This window comes from Sceloporus occidentalis, unplaced genomic scaffold (genome assembly GCF_023333645.1).
Source record: "Sceloporus occidentalis isolate IW3139 unplaced genomic scaffold, rSceOcc1.0.p SCAF_22, whole genome shotgun sequence".
In the NCBI taxonomy this organism is placed as follows: Eukaryota; Metazoa; Chordata; class Lepidosauria; order Squamata; family Phrynosomatidae; genus Sceloporus; species Sceloporus occidentalis.
In genome coordinates, this window is record NW_028317002.1 from 9,748,295 (window position 1) to 9,760,551 (window position 12,257).

Sequence of the window (12,257 nt, forward strand, 5' to 3'; positions counted from 1 at the left end):
TTGACTGATCATTACGGATTTCTTTATTACTGGCATTACAATGTTCTTCATTACTGGTTGGTATCTCTGTGTCCTCATTTTCAGTTGAGTCGGAGTCTGTTGTTAGATCATGCCAAACCCCACCCCAAAAATCTAATTTGTTATCCGATTTTTTGAGTATTTGAGGAGCCTCATCAGACCTTGGTCGTAACTGATTTATATGACGTCAACAAACACCTGATTGAGTGGTTATCACATACAGTGGGGCAAAAAAGTATTTAGTCAGCCACCAATTGTGCAAGTTCTCCCACTTAAAAAGATTCTCACCATAGGTATACTTCAACTATGAGAGGCAGAATGGGGGGAAAGAATACAGGAAATCACATTGTAGGATTTCTAATGAATTCATTGGTAAATTCCTCGGTAAAATAAGTATTTGGTCACCTACAAACAAGCAAGATATCTGGCTCTCACAGTCCTGTAACATCTTCTTTAAGAGTCTCCTCTGTCCTCCACTCGTTACCTGTATTAATGGCACCTGTTTGAACTTGTTATCAGTTTAAAAGACACCTGTCCACAACCTCAAACAATCACACTCCAAACCCCACTATAGCCAAGACCAAAGAGCTGTCGAAGGACACCAAAAACAAAATTGTAGACCTGCACCAGGCTGGGAAGACTGAATCTGCAATAGGCAAGCAGCTTGGTGTGAAGAATTCAACTGTGGGAGCAATTATTCGAAAATGGAAGACATACAGGACCACTGATAATCTCCCTCGATCTGGGGCTCCACGCAAGATCTCACGCCGTACTGTCAAAATGATCACAAGAACGGTGAGCAAAAATCCCAGAACCACACGGGGTGACCTAGTGAATGACCTGCAGAGAGCTAGGACCAAAGTAACAAAGGCTACCATCAGTAACACAGGTGAAACCAAGGTAGAACTTATTGGTAGAAACTCCACTCGTCGTGTTTGGAGGAGAAAGAATGCTGAGTTGCATCCAAAGAACACCATACCTTCGGTGAAGCATGGGGGTGGAAACATCATGCTTTGGGGCTGTTTTTCTGCAAAGGGACCAGGACGACTGATCCGTGTAAAGGAAAGAATGAATGGGGCCATGTATCGTGAGATTTTGAGTGAAAACCTCCTTCCATCAGCAAGGGCATTGAAGATGAAATGTGGCTGGGTCTTTCAGCATGACAGTGATCCCAAACACACCGCCCGGGCAACGAAGGAGTGGCTTCGTAAGAAGCATTTCAAGGTCCTGGAGTGGCCTAGCCAGTCTCCAGATCTCAACCCCATAGAAAACCTTTGGAGGGAGTTGAAAGTCTGTGTTGCCCAGCGACAGCCCCAAAACATCACTGCTCTAGAGGAGATCTGCATGGAGGAATGGTCCAAAATACCAGCAACAGTGTGTGAAAACCTTGCGAAGACTTACAGAAAACGTTTGACCTCTGTCCTTGCCAACAAAGGGTGTATATAACAAAGTATTGATATGAACTTTTGTTATTGACCAATATTGACAATGTGATTTATGGACTTTGTTGTCTCATTCTGTCCCTCATAGTTGAAGTGTACCTATGTGTCAGGACTCGGGTGATCAGGTCGGGTAGGAGCCCATGCGCAGGGGATACTTGGGGTTCAGTCTGTAACCCACGGTGCATGATTATGCAAACAAAGACACCACAAGCAGAAATCCAGGTAATGCAGTGAATTTTATGTATAACAGGACCAGCAAATAAGGGTAATACAGTCTAAGCAAGAAACCAGACGTATGGCAAAATAAATACCGGTAATAAGTCTTTTGGCAGGGAGCCCGCTTGGAAGGGCACGGAAAGGCACACAGCCCGCTTGGAAGGACACAAAGCAGGGAGTCCACTTGGAAGGACACAAAGCAGGGAGTCCACTTGGAAGGACACAAAGCAGGGGGTCCACTTGGAAGGACACAAAGCAGGGGGTCCACTTGGAAGGACACAAAGCAGGGGGTCCACTTGGAAGGACACAAAGCAGGGGGTCCACTTGGAAGGACACAAAGCAGAGAGTCTACTTGGAGAGACACAAAGCAGGGAACCAGGAACAGTACAGGTCCAGAGCCACAGTAGGAAGGTCCATAGACTTCAATACAAAGGCTCTGACTGAAGGGCAGGGCAGGTTCATAAAGGCAGGGTAATCCAGATAACAAGGCCCAGCTGGATGTATGGACTAGGGTTCAACCCAGGTAACAAGGCACACCTGATCCCAGTAATTGAGTTCTGAGTGCTCCAGAGGGCGGAGGGTGGCCACTAGTGGTAGCAGAGTTCTATACAACAGGTATGAAAAAACGATGGTTCAGGCAGTGAAAAAGTGGTTCCTGACACTATGGTGAAAATTACAGGCCTCTCTCATCTTTGTAAGTGGGAGAACTTGCACAATTGGTGGCTGACTAAATACTTTTTTTGCCCCACTGTACATCTTTGGGCCTACAACCTGGCCAACTACGCCTGGTGCCCATCTTTCATTTTTATGATACAACCTATACCATAACAAGTCCTTAAGTATAGGTTCTCAAAGGTTTTCCCACTCTCATTTTATCTTGCATAATGCGGGCTGTTTCTGTGACATCTGGTGTGACTAAATCTAGCTTTTTACAGATCTTCCTGCCAGGTGCCACTCCTCTGGTGGGGTGTTGAGTAACTCTATATTGTTGTTAAATACTAAGAACATTTTACAATTTTTACTGTTTTTCATTTCAGAGCTTTCAATGCCCTTTTAAAAGTTCGGACAAATCTCTCTGCTTGTCCATTTGTGGCAGGATGATAGGGTGCTGTCCGATGATGATGAATTCCATTATCATGTAAAAAGTTATGTGATACAAAGTTATGTGACACATTATCTGTGACTGATTTCCTTGGTAGTCCAAATACCGGGAATAATCTTTCTAATGCTGATGATGATTAATTCCATTATCATGTAAAAAGTTATGTGATACAAAGTTATGTGACACATTATCTGTGACTGATTTCCTTGGTAGTCCAAATACCGAGAATAATCTTTCTAATGCTGATATGACTTCAGTAGTTGTAGTCCATGTCATTGGAATGACTTCTGGCCACTTAGAGTGTGCATCAATTATTATTAAGTATGAAATTCCATCAATAGGACTGTAAGGCACTTACCTGGCAGACGCGGGGAAGTTCCTCTCCATCCTCCCGGCAGAAACGCCGGCACCGTTCCCTGCTACATGAAGCAGCCGCTCGCACGCGCGACCGCTTCATGAATATTTATGCGGCTGACCGCCGCCTGGATTCCGCTGCGTCGCTATGGCGACGGTGGGCGCGGTTACGTCAGGGACGCCGGGGAACGCCTCCCCGGGCTATTTAAACTTCTCTAACCTATCCACCGGTGCTCAGTTGTACTGGTGCTTCCGTACCTATTGAGCCCCTCGTATTTTTCCTGTATCTTGTTACTATTGCTGGTATCCTGACCCTGGTCTGCTCAACGGCTATCGTGAACTTCTGGAATCCTGACCCTGGCTATTCTTACGACTTGTGTATCTCTGGCATCCTGACCCCGGTCCGCTAAACGGTTATTGTGTATCTCTGGCATCCTGACCTCGGCTTTCCATTCGGCTCCTGTGTATTTCTGGTATCCTGACCCTGGCTTTCCTAACGACTCTGAGAACCTCCGGTATCCTGACCCTGGTCTGGTTAACGGCGCTGTCCTGATCACCCGTGCTTACAGCAACACCGCCAAGTGCCCTGTTATCCATCTCAGGCCCCTTGTGCGTGTCCTGTACTGAGCAAGCGTGTTCCTTTCCTGCATCCCGGATTCCTTCTGGTAAGACGATCCTTACAGAACAACTGAGCCAAACATGGAATCCGCAGGAATTGCTGACGCACTCTCGGCTCTCACGGGACAAATTGCCTCCCTTACTCGTTCTCTTCAAGACCTCCAAACTAGCCACGCACACATGCAGCGTCAACTTCAGGAACTCCAGACAAATCTACCTGCCTCCGGGGGATCCCCTTCGGGAACAGCTCCGCCCCCGGTGATGGAGGAAATCGGTGCTACGGCTCCTGAACCTAAGGTGCCTTTACCTGAACGTTTCTCTGGGGACAGAACTCGTTATCGCACATTCATGACATCCTGCCAGATCCTGTTCTCACTACAACCTAGAACGTACGCCTCTGACCATGTTAAAGTACGAACTGTGATCTCCTTGCTCTCTGGTGAACCCCAACTGTGGGCCCATCATTTGCTTCACACTAATAACTCCGTCCTGAATTCCTGGGCTGATTTCAGTCATGCTATGGATACCTTGTTTGATGACCCGTTTCGTTCCACCTCTGCACAAGCAGCCATACGTGCGTTACACCAAGGCAAAAGGCCTGTGGAGGAATACGTCACAGAATTCCGGAGCCTGGCTTTTGAAAGTACATGGAACGAACCAGCACTTCTGGACCAATTCCGTCTGGGTTTATCCGAGAGCTTAAAGGATGAACTGGCCCGTGTGGGTATCCCCAATTCATTAGAGGATTTAATATATCTGACTATCCAGCTTGACCGCAGGTTTCGGGAAAGACGCCTGGAACGCGCTGCTTCAGCCGTTCCTGCCCCGAGACGCCACTTCCCTCCTGTGGCTCATACTGCTCCTACGGCTCCTACCCTTCCTCCTCTCCAATTACCAGCGATCATGCCCCCTCCGGAAGAACCGATGCAGATCGGATTGGCACGCGGCCCACTATCCGAAGCTGAGAAAACCCGTCGTCGGAGGAACAATCTGTGCCTATACTGTGGTGAACCCGGGCATCTGATCCACTCCTGTCCTCGACGCCCTCCTAAGGGTAAGCCCACACATACTACAGTTTGCTTGAGTTCCTTTCCTAGAGACGGGTCTCCTCACCTTTCCATTCCTTTGTTTCTGCAGTGGACCAGTAATTCTACTACAGTGTCTGCCATCATTGACTCCGGTGCCAGTAGCTGCTTTATGGATCAAGACTTTGCCAAGCAATTGCACATACCAACATTGACCAAAGCAGCTCCAATACATATCCAAGTGGTAGATGGCACTCCGCTATCCTCTGGACCCATCACCCAAGAAACACCACGACTCCAGGTACTACTGGGAAATAATCATATGGAACATCTGAACTTTGACTTGATCCCATCACCTATGTTCCCAATTATTCTCGGACTATCCTGGCTGAGGCTTCATAATCCTACGATAAACTGGGCCACAGGCACCCTCTCCTTCCAATCTTTTTTTTGTCGCACTCGTTGTCTCTCCAATCGCCAATCACTCCTGCTACTCCCTGACGATTCATCCTCTTCTCCGGTCCTACGTCTCCCCAAGCAATATGCAGAATTCAGCGACGTGTTCGATAAGAAGGGAGCCGACTCTCTTCCTCCCCAAAGGACTTATGATTGTCCTGTCGATCTTCTCCCAGGAGCTCCCATTCCCTTTGGCAGAATATTTCCATTGTCGGAACCTGAACTACGTTACCTCAAAGACTATATCCAAGAAAATTTAGCCAAGGGTTTTATTCGTCCGTCTACCTCCCCCGCCGGTGCAGGAATCTTCTTTGTAGAAAAAAAAGATGGCAGTTTACGCCCTTGCATCGACTATCGTGAATTAAACAAAATCACTATAAAGAACAGATATCCGTTGCCCCTTATTCCTGAACTTCTGGACCGACTGAAAGATGCACACATCTTCACTAAAATTGATCTCCGGGGGGCTTACAATCTAGTTCGCATACGGGAGGGAGACGAGTGGAAGACCGCCTTTCGAAGTCGCTATGGACACTTTGAGTACCTCGTAATGCCTTTCGGTTTATGTAACGCCCCCGCGACGTTTCAACATTTCCTAAATGACGTGTTCCGGGACTACCTTGACATCTTCCTGGTAGTCTATTTGGATGACATCCTCATTTTCTCATCAACTTTGTCTGAACATCGGTACCAGGTTAAACTGGTCCTCAAACGCCTACGCTCACATCATCTCTATGCTAAACTAGAGAAATGCCAATTCGAATCCTCCCGAGTAGAATTCCTGGGGTTCATTATCACGCCGGGGAGTCTACAAATGGATCCTAAGAAAGTGTCAGCAATATTGGAATGGCCGATACCCTCTGATAAAAAAGCGATCCAGCGCTTCATCGGCTTCGCGAATTACTATCGCAAATTCATTCGAAATTTCTCTCATGTCATCGCACCCATCACGAGACTTACTCGCCAGTCCTCTCATTTCGCATGGTCACCTGACGCTCAGAAGGCATTTGACATCTTGAAACGGTATTTTACCACGGCTCCTATTCTCATCCAACCTAACGTTGCTGAACCCTTTTATGTGGAGGTAGACGCTTCGGATGTAGCCGTAGGGGCAATCTTATCTCAGAGACATGGAGAAAAACAGAGTCTACACCCAGTAGCCTATTACTCTCGCAAACTCACCCCTTCAGAAATGAACTACAGTGTGGGGGATAGAGAATTGTTGGCCATCAAGCAGGCACTAGAAGCTTGGCGTCATCTTCTTGAAGGTACCATACACCCCGTGACGGTTTATACCGACCATCGGAACCTCGAGTATCTCCGTTCTGCACGTAGGTTGTGCCCGAGACAGGCAAGGTGGGCTCTCTTCTTTACAAGATTTAATTTACACATCACCTACCGCCCTGGATCCCGAAATATTAAAGCAGATGCCTTGTCCCGAATACCAGTTACTTCACATCACCCTAAGAGTCAGTCCGATACCATTCTCCCATCCAATTTGTTTCTCACTCACCAACCACCCCTTATGGACTACATCCGTACTTCATCCCGCGGCGTGCCAATACCAAGAACACATCCTCCTATCCGTCGTACCAGGAACCTTCTCTATTACCGTAACATGATATTTGTACCACGACCGGCCCGTCTAAGGGTATTACAAACCTGTCATGACTCCCTCCTTTCTGGACATGGGGGCATTAAGAAGACCCTAGATCTCGTCCGACGTCATTTTTGGTGGCCTTCACTGGATCGAGACGTTACCTCGTTTGTCCGCTCGTGTACCACCTGTGCCCGAACCAAGACCACACGCAAGAAACCGGTAGGCCTCCTCCGCCCGTTACCTATCCCATCGGCCCCCTGGTCGAAAATTTCTATGGACTTTATTGTGGATCTACCACCCTCAAAGAAACACGACACAATAATGGTGGTGGTAGACAGATTTACTAAGATGGCACATTTTATTCCCACCATTGGTATTCCCTCAGCAGCGACCACGGCCACCTTGTTCCTGAATACCGTTTTTCGGCTCCATGGACTACCACAGACCATCACTTCTGACCGGGGGGTACAATTCACATCACGCTTCTGGAAGATCTTCTGTCGAAATTTGCACATTCGTCCCACGCTGTCCACGGCCTTTCATCCTCAAACCAACGGTCAAACAGAACGTTTAAACCAAATATTGGAACAATATTTGAGATGTTACACCACTCACCTCCAGACTGACTGGCTCCAGTTCCTCCCCTCTGCGGAATTTACCTACAACAACCAAAAACAACGTTCCATACAAATGTCACCATTTTTTGCAAATTACGGCTACCATCCTACCATGATTCCGGGCCTACCCACCGGACCTACGGTTCCTGGAATTACGGACCGAGTCACCGCTCTCGCCAGACAATTTCGAACCCTGAAAGAGAACCTGAGCAAGGCTCGTAAAACATACAAATTATATGCAGATCGTCATAGATCCAGCCCACCAACCTACCGTTGCGGTGACAAAGTCTGGTTGTCCACAAGTAACCTGCGCCTGCAGGTGCCATCGAAAAAATTAGGACCCAAGTTTATCGGTCCTTATGTCATCACCAGGATCATCAATCCAGTAACAGTGCAGCTGAAACTGCCCGCTACATGTCGGATCCATCCCGTGTTCCACGTATCTCTAGTCAAGCCATGGGTAGCTAACCCCTTTCCTGGCTGTGTACCTCCTCCGCCTGCTCCTGTTGTCATCAATGGGGTGGAGGAATATGTGGTACAAAAGATTGTTGACTCCAGGATCCATCGTGGACACTTGGAATACCTGATACACTGGAAGGGGTATAGCCCAGAAGAAAGAACCTGGGAACCGGCAGATCAGGTGCATGCCCCCGTCTGTGTTCGCAGATTCCACAAGCTGCATCCTCTCAAGCCGGGTTCTCCACGCCCCCAGAGGTCGCGTCTTGCAGGGGGGATCCTGTAAGGCACTTACCTGGCAGACGCGGGGAAGTTCCTCTCCATCCTCCCGGCAGAAACGCCGGCACCGTTCCCTGCTACATGAAGCAGCCACTCGCACGCGCGACCGCTTCATGAATATTTATGCGGCTGACCGCCGCCTGGATTCCGCTGCGTCGCTATGGCGACGGTGGGCGCGGTTACGTCAGGGACGCCGGGGAACGCCTCCCCGGGCTATTTAAACTTCTCTAACCTATCCACCGGTGCTCAGTTGTACTGGTGCTTCCGTACCTATTGAGCCCCTCGTATTTTTCCTGTATCTTGTTACTATTGCTGGTATCCTGACCCTGGTCTGCTCAACGGCTATCGTGAACTTCTGGAATCCTGACCCTGGCTATTCTTACGACTTGTGTATCTCTGGCATCCTGACCCCGGTCCGCTAAACGGTTATTGTGTACCTCTGGCATCCTGACCTCGGCTTTCCATTCGGCTCCTGTGTATTTCTGGTATCCTGACCCTGGCTTTCCATTCGGCTCCTGTGTATTTCTGGTATCCTGACCCTGGCTTTCCTAACGACTCTGAGAACCTCCGGTATCCTGACCCTGGTCTGCTTAACGGCGCTGTCCTGATCACCCGTGCTTACAGCAACACCGCCAAGTGCCCTGTTATCCATCTCAGGCCCCTTGTGCGTGTCCTGTACTGAGCAAGCGTGTTCCTTTCCAGCATCCCGGATTCCTTCTGGTAAGACGATCCTTACAAGGACCAGCAAAGTCCAAATGTAGTCTCTCCCAAGGTGTATTAGGCCAGTCCCATGGTTGTACAGCTTCTCGTGGCAGGTGTCCTTGGACTTGAATGCATCCTTTGCATGACATGACATATTCCTCAATATCTTTATCGACTGATGGCCACCAAACATATCCCTAGCCTACTGTTTCATTCTGACAATGCCATGAAAGAGTTGTAATGTGGCTTGAAGTAATTTATGTATTATGTATTAGAACTTTTTCGCCCCATAAAATACATCATCACGTACTGAGAGTTCTTTGGCTCGTTATATGTATGCTTGCTGTATTTCACAGATTTTTCCTTGGCCAGCCTTCTCTCAAATATTTTGATACAAACTGTAATTCAGTATCACAAGCTGTCTCTTTGGCAATCCCTCTAGCATGTATTACGCCGGTAAAACACACACCTGGAAGACTTTTCTGTACAACTGGTGAGGAACTCTTTAGTGGAAGCCTTGACATGGCATCAGTATTACTATGGAAGTCATGGGCCCAATATTTGAGTAGTGATATGCACTCAGGGTTGTAATCTGACGGCTGTTTTAGTTGAAATTCCCTTTCTTGGATTAAAAATGGTTAATAACGGTTTATGGTCTGTTAACAGAGTAAATTATCTGCCGTAATTGAGAATAATTCTTCTCGACTGGTGTCACAGTTCAAATTTTTATTTGAAAAATCTTTTACTCATCCAAAAAAAGCTAATGAAAAAAACCTGCTAAATATTTGTCCTGAGTTCAGAAATACCCAATGTTTTTATGTTTTTTGCTTTTTTCTGCAAGTTATTGGGCAATAAGTAGCGTTTTGCTATTTCAAAACCTTTTTTTTTTTTTCAAATCTGGTCATTCTGCCCCATGTGCTATTTTGGGTATCTTTGAAGCTGGCTAATGCAATTTACCCCATCAAACCATATATTTTTGAAAACTAGACACCTCAAGGTATTTCAAATGCTGGTATTTTAACCCTTTCCAAGCACTAATTCTACTACCACCCTTTGTCAAACTTTGTGGTAGTAATTTATTTAGTGTTTTTTATCACTATAATTGCGCTTCAGGTATGGATTTACAACTCCTGGTGTATGTCACTTTCAAACAAGACCCCAATGTTCTGCAACATCTCCAGAGTACATTGATACCCCCCATGCATGGGTTTGTTGGGTTGTTTGGGAGGTACATTTAAGATGTGTGCATTTTTTAATTTGGAACTTTTATATCTGGACCTACTGCCCCATGTCCCAATTCAATGTACCCCATCAAACCATATCTTTTTGAAAACTAGACACCCCAAGGTATTTCAAATGCAAGTATTTTAACCCTTTCTATGTGTGTTCAGCAACATCTCCTGAGTATAGTGATACCACCCATGCAAGGCCATATTTATGAAGTGCGCTTTTTTCCCCTCATTTTGGTCAGTCTCTGCCTATGCCCTGTCTTTGAGTCCGTCCACTCCAATGTACCCCATCAAATCATTCATTTTCTTTTAATTAGATACTCTTTCGGTATTTGAAATGCTTTTACTTTAACTCTTTCCATGTCGAGATTTTTGGGAAGATACAGCTAATTTTAGCACTTGCTCATAATAATAAACTTTATTTATTCCTTTTTTTTTTGTTATTTATTTTAAAGAATGCGCTGTCATCTTGCGAGTGGCAAAATCACTTGCAGTGTCGGTTGTGACCACTCTCCAGCGCGTCCTGGGTGAGTGTTTGGTGTTGCTGAATGCCTCGTTATTGAGGCATTTCAGCGATACCATTGAAGTTTACCATCGAGGCATCACAGCACACACACCGTTTAATCGAAGAAAGTGATCATAGATCACTTTCTAAGCTTTTTTAATGAAATGACGTGCCAGGCAAATCATTGGTAGTCACCTGACCGTTTTTGCGTGACATGCCTGACCTGTCAATGGACATTAAGAGATTAACAATTCCTCCATGGTACATTGCCAAATGGCTGGTGCAGGAGCGATTCCAAAGATCATTTCATTATATTGAAATAAACCACTGAGTGTTGATGGTGAGTAATTTGTGAGATCCTGGATGTACTTCAAGTTGAAGGTAAGCATTCTTCAAATCAAGTTTTGTGAAATGTTGTCCCCCAGCTATGTTAGCAAAAATCACTTCCGTTCTTGGTAAAGGATACTTTTCCACTCCTAATTTTTCATTCAACACCATCCTAAAGTCTCCACATATTCAAATCTGTCCATCTTTCTTCCGTACTGGTACAATAGGAGAGGCCCACTCACTACGATAAACTGGTGATATAATATTTAATGCCTCTAACTTTCTCAGTTCAGCATCAACTTCTGCCTTTAAAACAAAAAGGATGCATAATTATTTTTAAATGTTACCACTTTTATTTTTAGCTTTTTTTCCCATTTTTTTTAGCTTTTTTAAAATATTTTACCAATGACTTGCATGGTTGATTGCAGTACAGGCATCGCCGGGGCTTCGTCCTCCAGCGATGACATCATCGGGCAACTTTATTAACCGACAATTGTCAGTTAAATAGGTATGGGGGCATGCTGCTTAGATGCCTGTATCTCAGGCATCTAAGCAGCTACAGACCCCCCAACATATACCGTAGGAAAGGTAATCGCCTCACCTTTCCAATGGTATAAAGCTTGTAAAAGAATAAAAAATATTAAGTTAAAGTGAAAAAAATGATTTGGGGGGGTCTCTAAAGGCAGATAAATAAAGATCAAAATTGCCTAGAGAATAAATGAAATCATCTAAACACAAACTAGTTTAAAAAAAAAAAGCTAAATGATCACTGTGGTAGCCAATGTTATTACAGTGATCATATAGCTATGAAAAGTCACATTCCCTTTTTAAAAATGCCCGATAATAAATTTTAATCCCTTTGATGATGGGGTTCCCTTTGATGATGGGGTTAAATTTAGCCAATGGTAGAGGGAGGCAATTTTTGAAATCCTGATGAACTGCAAATATTATTAAATGGCTGATTTTAGCCTGTGTGGTAGGTGAGTAACCATCTCATCCCTGGAGCTCCTTGCATTTTTACTGCAAAACTTATTTTTGCTGTAAAAGTGATTTTTTTTTTCTCCCTTTACCATAATTTCTTTGGATTTGTAAGGGGAAAGAATGGTGTGTGCTACTGTGAGTGAATGTATGGAAAGTATGGTGTGTGCTTCTGCAAGTAAATGTAGATATGAAAGATAAGAAAGATAGAGAGAAGAGGGAGATATTGAGAAATATGATAGAAGACAAGAAAGGGGAAATATGAAATATTGGGGGAAAAGGAAAGATGACAAGAAAGGGGAGAGATGTGGAAAAGTAGAAGAGATCCGGACA